General features: G+C 43.5%; 34 non-coding genes across 34 annotated transcripts; all 34 read left to right on the top strand.

Moving 5' to 3' along the window:
- Nucleotides 1-254: 254 nt before the first annotated feature.
- trnan-guu (transfer RNA asparagine (anticodon GUU)) lies at nt 255-328 on the top strand. The gene has a single exon. It is a non-coding gene; the product is annotated as a tRNA-Asn (tRNA).
- A 94-nt stretch (nt 329-422) lies between these two features.
- trnan-guu (transfer RNA asparagine (anticodon GUU)) lies at nt 423-496 on the top strand. The gene has a single exon. It is a non-coding gene; the product is annotated as a tRNA-Asn (tRNA).
- A 932-nt stretch (nt 497-1428) lies between these two features.
- On the top strand, nt 1429-1502 carry trnan-guu (transfer RNA asparagine (anticodon GUU)). Its single transcript has one exon. It is a non-coding gene; the product is annotated as a tRNA-Asn (tRNA).
- A 586-nt stretch (nt 1503-2088) lies between these two features.
- On the top strand, nt 2089-2162 carry trnan-guu (transfer RNA asparagine (anticodon GUU)). The gene has a single exon. It is a non-coding gene; the product is annotated as a tRNA-Asn (tRNA).
- A 259-nt stretch (nt 2163-2421) lies between these two features.
- Nucleotides 2422-2495, top strand: trnan-guu (transfer RNA asparagine (anticodon GUU)). The gene has a single exon. It is a non-coding gene; the product is annotated as a tRNA-Asn (tRNA).
- Nucleotides 2496-2587: 92 nt separating this feature from the next.
- Nucleotides 2588-2661, top strand: trnan-guu (transfer RNA asparagine (anticodon GUU)). Its single transcript has one exon. It is a non-coding gene; the product is annotated as a tRNA-Asn (tRNA).
- Nucleotides 2662-2755: 94 nt separating this feature from the next.
- Nucleotides 2756-2829, top strand: trnan-guu (transfer RNA asparagine (anticodon GUU)). The gene has a single exon. It is a non-coding gene; the product is annotated as a tRNA-Asn (tRNA).
- A 92-nt stretch (nt 2830-2921) lies between these two features.
- On the top strand, nt 2922-2995 carry trnan-guu (transfer RNA asparagine (anticodon GUU)). The gene has a single exon. It is a non-coding gene; the product is annotated as a tRNA-Asn (tRNA).
- Nucleotides 2996-3089: 94 nt separating this feature from the next.
- On the top strand, nt 3090-3163 carry trnan-guu (transfer RNA asparagine (anticodon GUU)). Its single transcript has one exon. It is a non-coding gene; the product is annotated as a tRNA-Asn (tRNA).
- Nucleotides 3164-3257: 94 nt separating this feature from the next.
- On the top strand, nt 3258-3331 carry trnan-guu (transfer RNA asparagine (anticodon GUU)). The gene has a single exon. It is a non-coding gene; the product is annotated as a tRNA-Asn (tRNA).
- A 428-nt stretch (nt 3332-3759) lies between these two features.
- trnan-guu (transfer RNA asparagine (anticodon GUU)) lies at nt 3760-3833 on the top strand. The gene has a single exon. It is a non-coding gene; the product is annotated as a tRNA-Asn (tRNA).
- Nucleotides 3834-5051: 1218 nt separating this feature from the next.
- trnan-guu (transfer RNA asparagine (anticodon GUU)) lies at nt 5052-5125 on the top strand. The gene has a single exon. It is a non-coding gene; the product is annotated as a tRNA-Asn (tRNA).
- Nucleotides 5126-5219: 94 nt separating this feature from the next.
- Nucleotides 5220-5293, top strand: trnan-guu (transfer RNA asparagine (anticodon GUU)). The gene has a single exon. It is a non-coding gene; the product is annotated as a tRNA-Asn (tRNA).
- A 92-nt stretch (nt 5294-5385) lies between these two features.
- trnan-guu (transfer RNA asparagine (anticodon GUU)) lies at nt 5386-5459 on the top strand. Its single transcript has one exon. It is a non-coding gene; the product is annotated as a tRNA-Asn (tRNA).
- Nucleotides 5460-5553: 94 nt separating this feature from the next.
- On the top strand, nt 5554-5627 carry trnan-guu (transfer RNA asparagine (anticodon GUU)). Its single transcript has one exon. It is a non-coding gene; the product is annotated as a tRNA-Asn (tRNA).
- A 92-nt stretch (nt 5628-5719) lies between these two features.
- On the top strand, nt 5720-5793 carry trnan-guu (transfer RNA asparagine (anticodon GUU)). The gene has a single exon. It is a non-coding gene; the product is annotated as a tRNA-Asn (tRNA).
- Nucleotides 5794-5887: 94 nt separating this feature from the next.
- On the top strand, nt 5888-5961 carry trnan-guu (transfer RNA asparagine (anticodon GUU)). Its single transcript has one exon. It is a non-coding gene; the product is annotated as a tRNA-Asn (tRNA).
- A 94-nt stretch (nt 5962-6055) lies between these two features.
- On the top strand, nt 6056-6129 carry trnan-guu (transfer RNA asparagine (anticodon GUU)). Its single transcript has one exon. It is a non-coding gene; the product is annotated as a tRNA-Asn (tRNA).
- Nucleotides 6130-6221: 92 nt separating this feature from the next.
- Nucleotides 6222-6295, top strand: trnan-guu (transfer RNA asparagine (anticodon GUU)). The gene has a single exon. It is a non-coding gene; the product is annotated as a tRNA-Asn (tRNA).
- Nucleotides 6296-6389: 94 nt separating this feature from the next.
- trnan-guu (transfer RNA asparagine (anticodon GUU)) lies at nt 6390-6463 on the top strand. Its single transcript has one exon. It is a non-coding gene; the product is annotated as a tRNA-Asn (tRNA).
- A 594-nt stretch (nt 6464-7057) lies between these two features.
- On the top strand, nt 7058-7131 carry trnan-guu (transfer RNA asparagine (anticodon GUU)). Its single transcript has one exon. It is a non-coding gene; the product is annotated as a tRNA-Asn (tRNA).
- Nucleotides 7132-7223: 92 nt separating this feature from the next.
- trnan-guu (transfer RNA asparagine (anticodon GUU)) lies at nt 7224-7297 on the top strand. Its single transcript has one exon. It is a non-coding gene; the product is annotated as a tRNA-Asn (tRNA).
- A 262-nt stretch (nt 7298-7559) lies between these two features.
- Nucleotides 7560-7633, top strand: trnan-guu (transfer RNA asparagine (anticodon GUU)). The gene has a single exon. It is a non-coding gene; the product is annotated as a tRNA-Asn (tRNA).
- A 260-nt stretch (nt 7634-7893) lies between these two features.
- Nucleotides 7894-7967, top strand: trnan-guu (transfer RNA asparagine (anticodon GUU)). Its single transcript has one exon. It is a non-coding gene; the product is annotated as a tRNA-Asn (tRNA).
- A 594-nt stretch (nt 7968-8561) lies between these two features.
- Nucleotides 8562-8635, top strand: trnan-guu (transfer RNA asparagine (anticodon GUU)). Its single transcript has one exon. It is a non-coding gene; the product is annotated as a tRNA-Asn (tRNA).
- A 1052-nt stretch (nt 8636-9687) lies between these two features.
- On the top strand, nt 9688-9761 carry trnan-guu (transfer RNA asparagine (anticodon GUU)). Its single transcript has one exon. It is a non-coding gene; the product is annotated as a tRNA-Asn (tRNA).
- Nucleotides 9762-10021: 260 nt separating this feature from the next.
- On the top strand, nt 10022-10095 carry trnan-guu (transfer RNA asparagine (anticodon GUU)). The gene has a single exon. It is a non-coding gene; the product is annotated as a tRNA-Asn (tRNA).
- Nucleotides 10096-11168: 1073 nt separating this feature from the next.
- On the top strand, nt 11169-11242 carry trnan-guu (transfer RNA asparagine (anticodon GUU)). Its single transcript has one exon. It is a non-coding gene; the product is annotated as a tRNA-Asn (tRNA).
- Nucleotides 11243-11504: 262 nt separating this feature from the next.
- On the top strand, nt 11505-11578 carry trnan-guu (transfer RNA asparagine (anticodon GUU)). The gene has a single exon. It is a non-coding gene; the product is annotated as a tRNA-Asn (tRNA).
- Nucleotides 11579-12798: 1220 nt separating this feature from the next.
- trnan-guu (transfer RNA asparagine (anticodon GUU)) lies at nt 12799-12872 on the top strand. Its single transcript has one exon. It is a non-coding gene; the product is annotated as a tRNA-Asn (tRNA).
- A 260-nt stretch (nt 12873-13132) lies between these two features.
- Nucleotides 13133-13206, top strand: trnan-guu (transfer RNA asparagine (anticodon GUU)). The gene has a single exon. It is a non-coding gene; the product is annotated as a tRNA-Asn (tRNA).
- A 94-nt stretch (nt 13207-13300) lies between these two features.
- trnan-guu (transfer RNA asparagine (anticodon GUU)) lies at nt 13301-13374 on the top strand. The gene has a single exon. It is a non-coding gene; the product is annotated as a tRNA-Asn (tRNA).
- A 260-nt stretch (nt 13375-13634) lies between these two features.
- On the top strand, nt 13635-13708 carry trnan-guu (transfer RNA asparagine (anticodon GUU)). The gene has a single exon. It is a non-coding gene; the product is annotated as a tRNA-Asn (tRNA).
- Nucleotides 13709-13802: 94 nt separating this feature from the next.
- trnan-guu (transfer RNA asparagine (anticodon GUU)) lies at nt 13803-13876 on the top strand. The gene has a single exon. It is a non-coding gene; the product is annotated as a tRNA-Asn (tRNA).
- The last annotated feature ends 646 nt before the right edge of the window (nt 13877-14522 follow it).

Here is a 14522-nt window from a genome sequence, read left to right as displayed (position 1 = left end):
TTTTTCAAAAGTTTCCTTTTGTTTGAATTTCAGCTTCTTTGCTTACGTGATGAAATGCAAAAACTAAAATTATTGCTACTTACAGTGTCTCTGTGGCGCAATGGGTCAGCGCATTCGGCTGTTAACTGAAAGGTTGGTGGTTTGAGCCCACCCAGGGACGTGTTACACTTTTTCAAAATTTCCCTTTGGTTTGAAATTCTGCTTGTTGGCTTGTGTGTTGAAATTCAAAAACTGTAACTATCGCTACTTAAAGTGTCTCTGTGGCGCAATGGGTCAGCGCATTCGGCTGTTGACCGAAAGGTTGGTGGTTCGAGCCCACCCAGGGACGTGTTACACTTTTTCAAAAGTTTCCTTTTGTTTGAATTTCAGCTTCTTTGCTTACGTGATGAAATTCAAAAACTGTAATTTTCGCTACTTACAGTGTCTCTGTGGCGCAATGGGTCAGCGCATTCGGCTGTTAACCGAAAGGTTGGTGGTTCGAGCCCACCCAGGGACGTCTAAGTTTTTCAAAATTTCCCTTTGGTTTGAAATTCTGCTTGTTGGCTTGTGTGTTGAAATGCAAAAACTGTAACTATCGCTACTTACAGTGTCTCTGTGGCGCAATGGGTCAGTGCATTCGGCTGTTAACCGAAAGGTTGGTGGTTCGAGCCCACCCAGGCACGTGTTACACTTTTTCAAAAGTTCCCTTTCGTTTGAATTTCAGCTTCTTTGCTTACGTGATGAAATTCAAAAACTGTAACTATCGTTACTTACAGTGTCTCTGTGGCGCAATGGGTCAGCGCATTCGGCTGTTAACTGAAAGGTTGGTGGTTCGGGCCTAACCCAGGGACGTCTCAGTTTTTCAAAAATTTCCCTTCGGTTTGAAATTCTGTTTGTTGGCTTGTGTGTTGAAATATAAAAACTGTAACTATCGCTACTTACAGTGTCTCTGTGGCGCAATGGGTCAGCGCATTCAGCTGTTAACCGAAAGGTTGGCGGTTCGAGCCCACCCAGGGACGTGTTACACTTTTTCAAAAGTTCCCTTTCGTTTGAATTTCAGCTTCTTTGCTTACGTGATGAAATTCAAAAACTGTAACTATCGCTACTTACAGTGTCTCTGTGACGCAATGGGTCAGCACATTCGGCTGTTAACCGAAAGGTTGGTGGTTCGAGCCCACCCAGGAACGTGTTACACTTTTTCAAAAGTTCCCTTTGGTTTGAAATTCTGCTTGTTGGCTTGTGTGTTGAAATGCAAAAACTGTAACTATCGCCACTAACAGTGTTTCTGTGGCGCAATGGGTCAGCGCATTCGGCTGTTAACCGAAAGGTTGGTGGTTCGAGCCCACCCAGGGGCGTGTTACACTTTTTCAAAAGTTCCCTTTCGTTTGAATTTCAGCTTCTTTGCTTACGTGATGAAATTCAAAAACTGTAACTATCGCTGCTTACATTGTCTCTGTGGCGCAATGGGTCAGCGCATTCGGCTGTTAACCGAAAGGTTGGTGGTTCGAACCCACCCAGGGATGTGTAAGTTTTTCAAAATTTCCCTTTGGTTTGAAATTCTGCTTGTTGGCTTGTGTGTTGAAATGCAAAAACTGTAACTATCGCTACTTACAGTGTCTCTGTGGCGCAATGGGTCAGCGCATTCGCCTGTTAACCGAAAGGTTGGTGGTTCGAGCCCACCCAGGCACGTGTTAGTATTTCGCATTTCTTTGAATTTCAGCTTGTTGGCTCGTGTGATGAAATGCAAAAACTGTTACTATCACTAATTACAGTTTTTCTGTGGCGCAATGGGTCAGCGCATTCGGCTGTTAACCGAAAGGTTGGTGGTTCGAGCCCACCCAGGGACGTGTTACACTTTTTCAAAATTTCCCTTTGGTTTGAAATTCTGCTTGTTGGCTTGTGTGTTGAAATGCAAAAACTAAAATTATTGCTACTTACAGTGTCTCTGTGGCGCAATGGGTCAGCGCATTCGGCTGTTAACCGAAAGGTTGGTGGTTTGAGCCCACCCAGGGACGTGTTACACTTTTTCAAAAGTTTCCTTTTGTTTGAATTTCAGCTTCTTTGCTTACGTGATGAAATTCAAAAACTGTAACTATCGCTACTTACAGTGTCTCTGTGGCGCAATGGGTCAGCGCATTCGGCTGTTAACCGAAAGGTTGGTGGTTCGAGCCCACCCAGGGACGTGTAAGTTTTTCAAAATTTCCCTTTGGTTTGAAATTCTGCTTGTTGGCTTGTGTGTTGAAATTCAAAAACTGTAACTATCATCACTTACAGTGTCTCGGTGGCGCAATGGGTCAGCGCATTTGGCTGTTAACCGAAAGGTTGGTGGTTCGAGCCCACCCAGGGACGTGTTACACTTTTTCAAAAGTTTCCTTTTGTTTGACTTTCAGCTTCTTTGTTACGTGATGAAATTTAAAAACTGTAACTATCGCTACTTACAGTGTCTCTGTGGCGCAATGGGTCAGCGCATTCGGCTGTTAACCGAAAGGTTGGTGGTTCGAGCCCACCCAGGGACGTGTAAGTTTTTCAAAATTTCCCTTTGGTTTGAAATTCTGCTTGTTGGCTTGTGTGTTGAAATGCAAAAACTGTAACTATCGCTAATTACAGTGTCTCTGTGGCGCAATGGGTCAGCGCATTCGGCTGTTAACCGAAAGGTTGGTGGTTCGAGCCCACCCAGGGACGTGTTAAACTTTTTCAAAAGTTTCCTTTTGTTTGAATTTCAGCTTCTTTGCTTACGTGATGAAATTCAAAAACTGTAACTATCGCTACTTACAGTGTCTCTGTGGCGCAATGGGTCAGCGCATTCGGCTGTTAACCGAAAGGTTGGTGGTTCGAGCCCACCCAGGGACGTGTAAGTTTTTAAAAATTTCCCTTTGGTTTGAAATTCTGCTTATTGGCTTGTGTGTTGAAATGCAAAAACTAAAATTATTGCTACCTACAGTGTCTCTGTGGCGCAATGGGTCAGCGCATTCGGCTGTTAACCGAAAGGTTGGTGGTTCGAGCCCACCCAGGGACGTGTTACACTTTTTCAAAATTTCCCTTTGGTTTGAAATTCTGCTTGTTGGCTTGTGTGTTGAAATTCAAAAACTGTAACTATCGCTACTTGCAGTGTCTCTGTGGCGCAATGGGTCAGCGCATTCGGCTGTTAACCGAAAGGTTGGTGGTTCGAGTCCACCCAGGGACGTGTTACACTTTTTCAAAAGTTTCCTTTTGTTTGAATTTCAGCTTCTTTGCTTACGTGATGAAATTCAAAAACTGTAACTATCGCTACTTACAGTGTCTCTGTGGCGCAATGGGTCAGCGCATTCGGCTGTTAACCGAAAGGTTGGTGGTTCGAGCCCACCCAGGGACGTGTAAGTTTTTCAAAATTTCCCTTTGGTTTGAAATTCTGCTTGTTGGCTTGTGTTTTGAAATGCAAAAACTAAAATTATTGCTACTTACAGTGTCTCTGTGGCGCAATGGGTCAGCGCATTCGGCTGTTAACCGAAAGGTTGGTGGTTCGAGCCCACACAGGGAAGTGTTACACTTTTTCAAAATTTCCCTTTGGTTTGAAATTCTGCTTGTTGGCTTGTGTGTTGAAATTCAAAAACTGTAACTATTGCTACTTACAGTGACTCTGTGGCGCAATGGGTCAGCGCATTCGGCTGTTAACCGAAAGGTTGTTGGTTCGAGCCCACCCAGGGACGTGTTACACTTTTTCAAAAGTTACCTTTTGTTTGAATTTCAGCTTCTTTGCTTACGTGATGAAATTCAAAAACTGTAACTATCGCTACTTACATTGTCTCTGTGGCGCAATGGGTCAGCGCATTCGGCTGTTAACCGAAAGGTTGGTGGTTCGAACCCACCCAGGGATGTGTAAGTTTTTCAAAATTTCCCTTTGGTTTGAAATTCTGCTTGTTGGCTTGTGTGTTGAAATGCAAAAACTGTAACTATCGCTACTTACAGTGTCTCTGTGGCGCAATGGGTCAGCGCATTCGCCTGTTAACCGAAAGGCTGGTGGTTCGAGCCCACCCAGGCACGTGTTAGTATTTCGCATTTCTTTGAATTTCAGCTTGTTGGCTCGTGTGATGAAATGCAAAAACTGTTACTATCACTAATTACAGTTTTTCTGTGGCACAATCGGTCAGTGTGTTCGGCTGTTAACCAAAAAGTTGGTGGTTCGAGCCCACCCGGTGACGTGTTACACTTTTTCAAAAGTTCCCTTTCGTTTGAATTTCAGCTTCTTTGCTTATGTGATGAAAAACAGTAGCTAATTATACTTGAAGTGTCTCTGTGGCGCATTCGGCTGTTAACCGAAAGGTTGATAGTTCGAGCCCACCCAGGGATGTGTTAGTTTTTCAGAATTTCCCTTTGGTTTGAAATTCTGCTTGTTGGCTTGTGTGTTGAAATGCAAAAACTAAAACTATCGCTACTTACAAAGTCTCTGTAGCGCAATGGGTAAGCGCATTCGGCTGTTAACTGAAAGGTTGGTGGTTCGAGCCCACCCAGGGAAGTGTTAGTTTTTCAAAAATTCCCTTTGTTTTGAAATTCTGCTTGTTGGCTTGTGTGTTGACATGCAAAAACTGTAAATATTGCTAAATTCAGTGTCTCTGTGGTGCAATGGGTTAGCGCATTCGGCTGTTAACCGAAAAGTTGGTGGTTCGAGCCCACCCGTTGACGTGTTACACTTTTTCAAAAGTTCCCTTTCGTTTGAAATTCAGCTTCTTTGCTTATGTGATGAAATTCAAAAACTGTAACTATTTATACTTGAAGTGTCTCTGTGGCGCATTCGGCTGGTAACCAAAAGGTTGGTGGTTCGAGCCCACCCGGTGACGAGTTAGATTTTCAGAATTTCCCTTTGGTTTGAAATTCTGCTTGTTGGCTTGTGTGTTGAAATGCAAAAACTAAAACTATCGCTACTTGCAGTGTCTCTGTGGTGCAATGGGTCAGCGCATTCGGCTGTTAACCGAAAGGTTGGTGGTTCGAGCAAACCCAGGGACGTGTTAGTTTTTCAAAATTTCCCGTTGGTTTGAAATTCTGCTTGTTGGCTTGTGTGTTGAAATGCAAAAACTAAAATTATTGCTACTTACAGTGTCTCTGTGGCGCAATGGGTCAGCGCATTCGGCTGTTAACCGAAAGGTTGGTGGTTCGAGCCCACCCAGGGACGTGTTACACTTTTTCAAAAGTTTCCTTTTGTTTGAATTTCAGCTTCTTTGCTTACGTGATGAAATTCAAAAACTGTAACTATCGCTACTTACAGTGTCTCTGTGGCGCAATGGGTCAGCGCATTCGGCTGTTAACCGAAAGGTTGGTGGTTCGAGCCCACCCAGGGACGTGTAAGTTTTTCAAAATTTCCCTTTGGTTTGAAATTCTGCTTGTTGGCTTGTGTGTTGAAATGCAAAAACTAAAATTATTGCTACTTACATTGTCTCTGTGGCGCAATGGGTCAGCGCATTCGGCTGTTAACCGAAAGGTTGGTGGTTCGAGCCCACCCAGGGACGTGTTACACTTTTTCAAAATTTCCATTTGGTTTGAATTTCAGCTTCTTTGCTTACGTGATGAAATTCAAAAACTGTAACTATCGCTACTTACAGTGTCTCTGTGGCGCAATGGGTCAGCGCATTCGGCTGTTAACCGAAAGGTTGGTGGTTCGAGCCCACCCAGGGATGTGTAAGTTTTTCAAAATTTCCCTTTGGTTTGAAATTCTGCTTGTTGGCTTGTGTGTTGAAATGCAAAAACTGAAATTATTGCTGCTTACATTGTCTCTGTGGCGCAATGGGTCAGCGCATTCGGCTGTTAACCGAAAGGTTGGTGGTTCGAGCCCACCCAGGGACGTGTTACACTTTTTCAAAATTTCCATTTGGTTTGAAATTCTGCTTGTTGGCTTGTGTGTTGAAATTCAAAAACTGTAACTATCGCTACTTACAGTGTCTCTGTGGCGCAATGGGTCAGCGCATTCGGCTGTTAACCGAAAGGATGGTGGTTCGAGCCCACCCAGGGACGTGTTACACTTTTTCAAAAGTTTCCTTTTGTTTGAATTTCAGCTTCTTTGCTTACGTGATGAAATTCAAAAACTGTAACTATCGCTACTTACAGTGTCTCTGTGGCGCAATGGGTCAGCGCATTCGGCTGTTAACCGAAAGGTTGGTGGTTCGAGCCCACCCAGGGACGTGTAAGTTTTTCAAAATTTCCCTTTGGTTTGAAATTCTGCTTGTTGGCTTGTGTGTTGAAATGCAAAAACTAAAATTATTGCTACTTACAGTGTCTCTGTGGCGCAATGGGTCAGCGCATTCGGCTGTTAACTGAAAGGTTGGTGGTTCGAGCCCACCCAGGGACGTGTTACACTTTTTCAAAATTTCCCTTTGGTTTGAAATTCTGCTTGTTGGCTTGTGTGTTGAAATTCAAAAACTGTAACTATCGCTACTTACAGTGTCTCTGTGGCGCAATGGGTCAGCGCATTCGGCTGTTAACCGAAAGGTTGGTGGTTCGAGCCCACCCAGGGACGTGTTACACTTTTTCAAAAGTTTCCTTTTGTTTGAATTTCAGCTTCTTTGCTTACGTGATGAAATTCAAAAACTGTAATTTTCGCTACTTACAGTGTCTCTGTGGCGCAATGGGTCAGCGCATTCAGCTGTTAACCGAAAGGTTGGTGGTTCGAGCCCACCCAGGGACGTGTAGTTTTTTCAAAATTTCCCTTTTGTTTGAAATTCTGCTTCTTGGCTTGTGTGTTGAAATGCAAAAACTGTAACTATCGCTAATTACAGTGTCTCTGTGGCGCAATGGGTCAGCGCATTCGGCTGTTAACCGAAAGGTTGGTGGTTCGAGCCTACCCAGGGACGTGTAAGTTTTTCAAAATTTCCCTTTGGTTTGAAATTCTGCTTGTTGGCTTGTGTGTTGAAATGCAAAAACTAAAATTATTGCTACTTACAGTGTCTCTGTGGCGCAATGGGTCAGCGCATTCGGCTGTTAACCGAAAGGTTGGTGGTTAGAGCCCACCCAGGGACGTGTTACACTTTTTCAAAAGTTTCCTTTTGTTTGAATTTCAGCTTCTTTGCTTACGTGATGAAATTCAAAAACTGTAACTATCACTACTTACAGTGTCCTTGTGGCGCAATGGGTCAGCGCATTCGGCTGTTAACCGAAAGGTTGGTGGTTCGAGCCCACCCAGGGACGTGTAAGTTTTTCAAAATTTCCCTTTGGTTTGAAATTCTGCTTGTTGGCTTGTGTGTTGAAATGCAAAAACTAAAAATATTGCTACTTACAGTGTCTCTGTGGCGCAATGGGACAGCGCATTCGGCTGTTAACCGAAAGGTTGGTGGTTCGAGCCCACCCAGGGACGTGTTACACTTTTTCAAAATTTCCCTTTGGTTTGAAATTCTGCTTGTTGGCTTGTGTGTTGAAATTCAAAAACTGTAACTATCGCTACTTACAGTTTCTCTGTGGCGCAATGGGTCAGCGCATTCGGCTGTTAACCGAAAGGTTGGTGGTTTGAGCCCACCCAGGGACGTGTTACACTTTTTCAAAAGTTTCCTTTTGTTTGAATTTCAGCTTCTTTGCTTACGTGATGAAATTCAAAAACTGTAACTATCGCTACTTACAGTGTCTCTGTGGCGCAATGGGTCAGCGCATTCGGCTGTTAACCGAAAGGTTGGTGGTTCGAGCCCACCCAGGGACGTGTAAGTTTTTCAAAATTTCCCTTTGGTTTGAAATTCTGCTTGTTGGCTTGTGTGTTGAAATGCAAAAACTAAAATTATTGCTACTTACAGTGTCTCTGTGGCGCAATGGGTCAGCGCATTCGGCTGTTAACTGAAACGTTGGTGGTTCGAGCCCACCCAGGGACGTGTTACAATTTTTCAAAATTTCCCTTTGGTTTGAAATTCTGCTTGTTGGCTTGTGTGTTGAAATTCAAAAACTGTAACTATCGCTACTTACAGTGTCTCTGTGGCGCAATGGGTCAGCGCATTCGGCTGTTAACTGAAAGGTTGGTGGTTCGAGCCCACCCAGGGACGTGTTACACTTTTTCAAAAGTTTCCTTTTGTTTGAATTTCAGCTTCTTTGCTTACGTGATGAAATTCAAAAACTGTAATTTTCGCTACTTACAGTGTCTCTGTGGCGCAATGGGTCAGCGCATTCAGCTGTTAACCGAAAGGTTGGTGGTTCGAGCCCACCCAGGGACGTGTAAGTTTTTCAAAATTACCCTTTTGTTTGAAATTCTGCTTGTTGGCTTGTGTGTTGAAATGCAAAAACTGTAACTATTGCTAATTACAGTGTCTCTGTGGCGCAATGGGTCAGCGCATTCGGCTGTTAACCGAAAGGTTGGTGGTTCGAGCCTACCCAGGGACGTGTAAGTTTTTCAAAATTTCCCTTTGGTTTGAAATTCTGCTTGTTGGCTTGTGTGTTGAAATGCAAAAACTAAAATTATTGCTACTTACAGTGTCTCTGTGGCGCAATGGGTCAGCGCATTCGGCTGTTAACCGAAAGGTTGGTGGTTAGAGCCCACCCAGGGACGTGTTACACTTTTTCAAAAGTTTCCTTTTGTTTGAATTTCAGCTTCTTTGCTTACGTGATGAAATTCAAAAACTGTAACTATCACTACTTACAGTGTCTCTGTGGCGCAATGGGTCAGCGCATTCGGCTGTTAACCGAAAGGTTGGTGGTTCGAGCCCACCCAGGGATGTGTAAGTTTTTCAAAATTTCCCTTTGGTTTGAAATTCTGCTTGTTGGCTTGTGTGTTGAAATGCAAAAACTGTAACTATCGCTAATTACAGTGTCTCTGTGGCGCAATGGGTCAGCGCATTCGGCTGTTAACCGAAAGGTTGGTGGTTCGAGCCCACCCAGGCACGTGTTAGTATTTCGCATTTCTTTGAATTTCAGCTTGTTGGCTTGTGTGATGAAATTCAAAAACTGTAACTATTTATACTTGAAGTGTCTCTGTGGTTCATTCGGCTGTTAACCGAAAGGTTGGTGGTTCGAGCCCACCCAGGGACGTGTTACACTTTTTCAAAATTTCCCTTTGGTTTTAAATTCTGCTTGTTGGCTTGTGTGTTGCAATGCAAAAACTGTTAATATTGCTAATTTCAGTGTCTCCGTGGCGCAATGGGTTAGCGCATTCGGCTGTTAACCGAAAGGTTGGTGGTTCGAGCCCACCCAGGGACTTATTACACTTTTTAAAAAAAATCCCTTTCTTTTGAATTTCAGCTTCTTTGCTTATGTGATGAAATTCAAAAACTGTAACTATTTATACTTGAAGTGTATCTGTGGCGCATTCAGCTGTTAACCGAAAGGTTGGTGGTTCGAGCCCACCCGGTGACGTGTTACACTTTTTCAAAAGTTCCCTTTCGTTTGAATTTCAGCTTCTTTGCTTATGTGATGAAATTCAAAAACTGTAACTATTTATACTTGAAGTGTCTCTGTGGTGCATTCGGCTGTTAACCGAAAGGTTGGTAGTTCGAGCCCACCCAGGGACGTGTTACACTTTTTCAAAATTTCCCTTTGGTTTGAAATTCTGCTTGTTGGCTTGTGTGTTGAAATTCAAAAACTGTAACTAACGCTACTTACAGTGTCTCTGTGGCGCAATGGGTCAGCGCATTCGGCTGTTAACCGAAAGGTTGGTGGTTCGAGCCCACCCAGGTACGTGTTACACTTTTTCAAAAGTTTCCTTTTGTTTGAATTTCAGCTTCTTTGCTTACGTGATGAAATTCAAAAACTGTAACTATCGCTACTTACAGTGTCTCTGTGGCGCAATGGGTCAGCGCATTCGGCTGTTAACCGAAAGGATGGTGGTTCGAGCCCACCCAGGGACGTGTAAGTTTTTCAAAATTTCCCTTTGGTTTGAAATTCTGCTTGTTGGCTTGCGTGTTGAAATGCAAAAACTAAAATTATTGCTACTTACAGTGTCTCTGTGGCGCAATGGGTCAGCGCATTTGGCTGTTAACCGAAAGGTTGGTGGTTCGAGCCCACCCAGGGACGTGTTACACTTTTTCAAAATTTCCCTTTGGTTTGAAATTCTGCTTGTTGGCTTGTGTGTTGAAATTCAAAAACTGTAACTATCGCTACTTACAGTGTCTCTGTGGCGCAATGGGTCAGCGCATTCGGCTGTTAACCGAAAGGTTGGTGGTTCGAGCCCACCTAGGGACGTGTTACACTTTTTAAAAAAAATCCCTTTCTTTTGAATTTCAGCTTCTTTGCTTATGTGATGAAATTCAAAAACTGTAACTATTTATACTTGAAGTGTCTCTGTGGCGCATTCAGCTGTTAACCGAAAGGTTGGTGGTTCGAGCCCACCCGGTGACGTGTTACACTTTTTCAAAAGTTCCCTTTCGTTTGAATTTCAGCTTCTTTGCTTATGTGATGAAATTCAAAAACTGTAACTATTTATACTTGAAGTGTCTCTGTGGTGCATTCGGCTGTTAACCGAAAGATTGGTAGTTCGAGCCCACCCAGGGACGTGTTACACTTTTTCAAAATTTCCCTTTGGTTTGAAATTCTGCTTGTTGGCTTGTGTGTTGAAATTTAAAAACTGTAACTATCGCTACTTACAGTGTCTCTGTGGCGCAATGGGTCAGCGCATTCGGCTGTTAACCGAAAGGTTGGTGGTTCGAGCCCACCCAGGTACGTGTTACACTTTTTCAAAAGTTTCCTTTTGTTTGAATTTCAGCTTCTTTGCTTACGTGATGAAATTCAAAAACTGTAACTATCGCTACTTACAGTGTCTCTGTGGCGCAATGGGTCAGCGCATTCGGCTGTTAACCGAAAGGTTGGTGGTACGAGCCCACCCAGGGACGTGTAAGTTTTTCAAAATTTCCCTTTGGTTTGAAATTCTGCTTGTTGGCTTGTGTGTTGAAATGCAAAAACTAAAATTATTGCTACTTACAGTGTCTCTGTGGCGCAATGGGTCAGCGCATTCGGCTGTTAACTGAAAGGTTGGTGGTTCGAGCCCACCCAGGGAAGTGTTACACTTTTTCAAAATTTCCCTTTGGTTTGAAATTCTGCTTTTTGGCTTGTGTGTTGAAATTCAAAAACTGTAACTATCGCTACTTACAGTGTCTCTGTGGCGCTATGGGTCAGCGCATTCGGCTGTTAACCGAAAGGTTGGTGGTTCGAGCCCACCCAGGGACGTGTAAGTTTTTCAAAATTTCCCTTTGGTTTGAAATTCTGCTTGTTGGCTTGCGTGTTGAAATGCAAAAACTAAAATTATTGCTACTTACAGTGTCTCTGTGGCGCAATGGGTCAGCGCATTCGGCTGTTAACTGAAAGGTTGGTGGTTCGAGCCCACCCAGGGACGTGTTACACTTTTTCAAAATTTCCCTTTGGTTTGAAATTCTGCTTGTTGGCTTGTGTGTTGAAATTCAAAAACTGTAACTATCGCTACTTACAGTGTCTCTGTGGCGCAATGGGTCAGCGCATTCGGCTGTTGACTGAAAGGTTGGTGGTTCGAGCCCACCCAGGGACGTGTTACACTTTTTCAAAAGTTTCCTTTTGTTTGAATTTCAGCTTCGTTGCTTACGTGATGAAATTCAAAAACTGTAATTTTCGTTACTTACAGTGTCTCTGTGGCGCAATGGGTCAGCGCATTCGGCTGTTAACCGAAAGGTTGGTGGTTCGAGCCCACCCAGGGACGTGTTACACTTTTTCAAAAGTTTCCTTTTGTTTGAATTTCAGCTTCTTTGCTTACGTGATGAAATTCAAAAACTGTAACTATCGCTACTTACAGTGTCTCTGTGGCGCAATGGGTCAGCGCATTCGGCTGTTAACCGAAAGGTTGGTGGTTCGAGCCTACCCAGGGACGTGTAAGTTTTTCAAAATTTCCCTTTGGTTTGAAATTCTGCTTGTTGGCTTGTGTGTTGAAATGCAAAAACTGTAACTATCGCTAATTACAGTGTCTCTGTGGCGCAATGGGTCAGCGCATTCGGCTGTTAACCGAAAGGTTGGTGGTTCGAGCCCACCCAGGCACGTGTTAGTATTTCGCATTTCTTTGAATTTCAGCTTGTTGGCTAGTGTGATGAAATTCAAAAACTGTAACTATTTATACTTGAAGTGTCTCTGTGGTTCATTCGGCTGTTAACCGAAAGGTTGGTTGTTCGAGCCCACCCAGGGACGTGTTACACTTTTTCAAAATTTCCCTTTGGTTTTAAATTCTGCTTGTTGGCTTGTGTGTTGCAATGCAAAAACTGTTAATATTGCTAATTTCAGTGTCTCCGTGGCGCAATGGGTTAGCGCATTCGGCTGTTAACCGAAAGGTTGGTGGTTCGAGCCCACCCAGGGACTTATTACACTTTTTAAAAAAAATCCCTTTCTTTTGAATTTCAGCTTCTTTGCTTATGTGATGAAATTCAAAAACTGTAACTATTTATACTTGAAGTGTCTCTGTGGCGCATTCAGCTGTTAACCGAAAGGTTGGTGGTTCGAGCCCACCCGGTGACGTGTTACACTTTTTCAAAAGTTCCCTTTCGTTTGAATTTCAGCTTCTTTGCTTATGTGATGAAATTCAAAAACTGTAACTATTTGTACTTGAAGTGTCTCTGTGGTGCATTCGGCTGTTAACCGAAAGGTTGGTAGTTCGAGCCCACCTAGGGACGTGTTACACTTTTTCAAAATTTCCCTTTGGTTTGAAATTCTGCTTGTTGGCTTGTGTGTTGAAATTCAAAAACTGTAACTAACGCTACTTACAGTGTCTCTGTGGCGCAATGGGTCAGCGCATTCGGCTGTTAACCGAAAGGTTGGTGGGTCGAGCCCACCCAGGTACGTGTTACACTTTTTCAAAAGTTTCCTTTTGTTTGAATTTCAGCTTCTTTGCTTACGTGATGAAATTCAAAAACTGTAACTATCGCTACTTACAGTGTCTCTGTGGCGCAATGGGTCAGCGCATTCGGCTGTTAACCGAAAGGATGGTGGTTCGAGCCCACCCAGGGACGTGTAAGTTTTTCAAAATTTCCCTTTGGTTTGAAATTCTGCTTGTTGGCTTGCGTGTTGAAATGCAAAAACTAAAATTATTGCTACTTACAGTGTCTCTGTGGCGCAATGGGTCAGCGCATTCGGCTGTTAACCAAAAGGTTGGTGGTTCGAGCCCACCCAGGGACATGTTACACTTTTTCAAAATTTCCCTTTGGTTTGAAATTCTGCTTGTTGGCTTGTGTGTTGAAATTCAAAAACTGTAACTATCGCTACTTACAGTGTCTCTGTGGCGCAATGGGTCAGCGCATTCGGCTGTTAACCGAAAGGTTGGTGGTTCGAGCCCACCCAGGGACGTGTTACACTTTTTCAAAAGTTTCCTTTTGTTTGAATTTCAGCTTCTTTGCTTACGTGATGAAATTCAAAAACTGTAACTATCGCTACTTACAGTGTCTCTGTGGCGCAATGGGTCAGCGCATTCGGCTGTTAACCGAAAGGTTGGTGGTTCGAGCCCACCCAGGGACGTGTAAGTTTTTCAAAATTTCCCTTTGGTTTGAAATTCTGCTTGTTGGCTTGTGTGTTGAAATGCAAAAACTAAAATTATTGCTACTTACAGTGTCTCTGTGGCGCAATGGGTCAGCGCATTCGGCTGTTAACTGAAAGGTTGGTGGTTTGAGCCCACCCAGGGACGTGTTACACTTTTTCAAAATTTCCCTTTGGTTTGAAATTCTGCTTGTTGGCTTGTGTGTTGAAATTCAAAAACTGTAACTATCGCTACTTAAAGTGTCTCTGTGGCGCAATGGGTCAGCGCATTCGGCTGTTGACCGAAAGGTTGGTGGTTCGAGCCCACCCAGGGACGTGTTACACTTTTTCAAAAGTTTCCTTTTGTTTGAATTTCAGCTTCTTTGCTTACGTGATGAAATTCAAAAACTGTAATTTTCGCTACTTACAGTGTCTCTGTGGCGCAATGGGTCAGCGCATTCGGCTGTTAACCGAAAGGTTGGTGGTTCGAGCCCACCCAGGGACGTCTAAGTTTTTCAAAATTTCCCTTTGGTTTGAAATTCTGCTTGTTGGCTTGTGTGTTGAAATGCAAAAACTGTAACTATCGCTACTTACAGTGTCTCTGTGGCGCAATGGGTCAGTGCATTCGGCTGTTAACCGAAAGGTTGGTGGTTCGAGCCCACCCAGGCACGTGTTAGTATTTCGCATTTCTTTGAATTTCAGCTTGTTGGCTAGTGTGATGAAATTCAAAAACTGTAACTATTTATACTTGAAGTGTCTCTGTGGCGCATTCAGCTGTTAACCGAAAGGTTGGTGGTTCGAGCCCACCCGGTGACGTGTTACACTTTTTCAAAAGTTCCCTTTCGTTTGAATTTCAGCTTCTTTGCTTATGTGATGAAATTCAAAAACTGTAACTATTTGTACTTGAAGTGTCTCTGTGGTGCATTCGGCTGTTAACCGAAAGGTTGGTAGTTCGAGCCCACCTAGGGACGTGTTACACTTTTTCAAAATTTCCCTTTGGTTTGAAATTCTTCTTGTTGGCTTGTGTGTTGAAATTCAAAAACTGTAACTAACGCTACTTACAGTGTCTCTGTGGCGCAATGGGTCAGCGCATTCGGCTGTTAACCGAAAGGTTGGTGGGTCGAGCCCACCCAGGTACGTGTTACACTTTT

Source organism: Leptonotus elevatus, chromosome 1, assembly GCF_054856555.1.
Source record: "Leptonotus elevatus isolate MCC_2025b chromosome 1, RoL_Lele_1.0, whole genome shotgun sequence".
In the NCBI taxonomy this organism is placed as follows: domain Eukaryota; kingdom Metazoa; phylum Chordata; class Actinopteri; order Syngnathiformes; family Syngnathidae; genus Leptonotus; species Leptonotus elevatus.
Note: the sequence above shows the minus strand (reverse complement) of the source record. Positions and strands in the feature narration are given on the sequence as shown.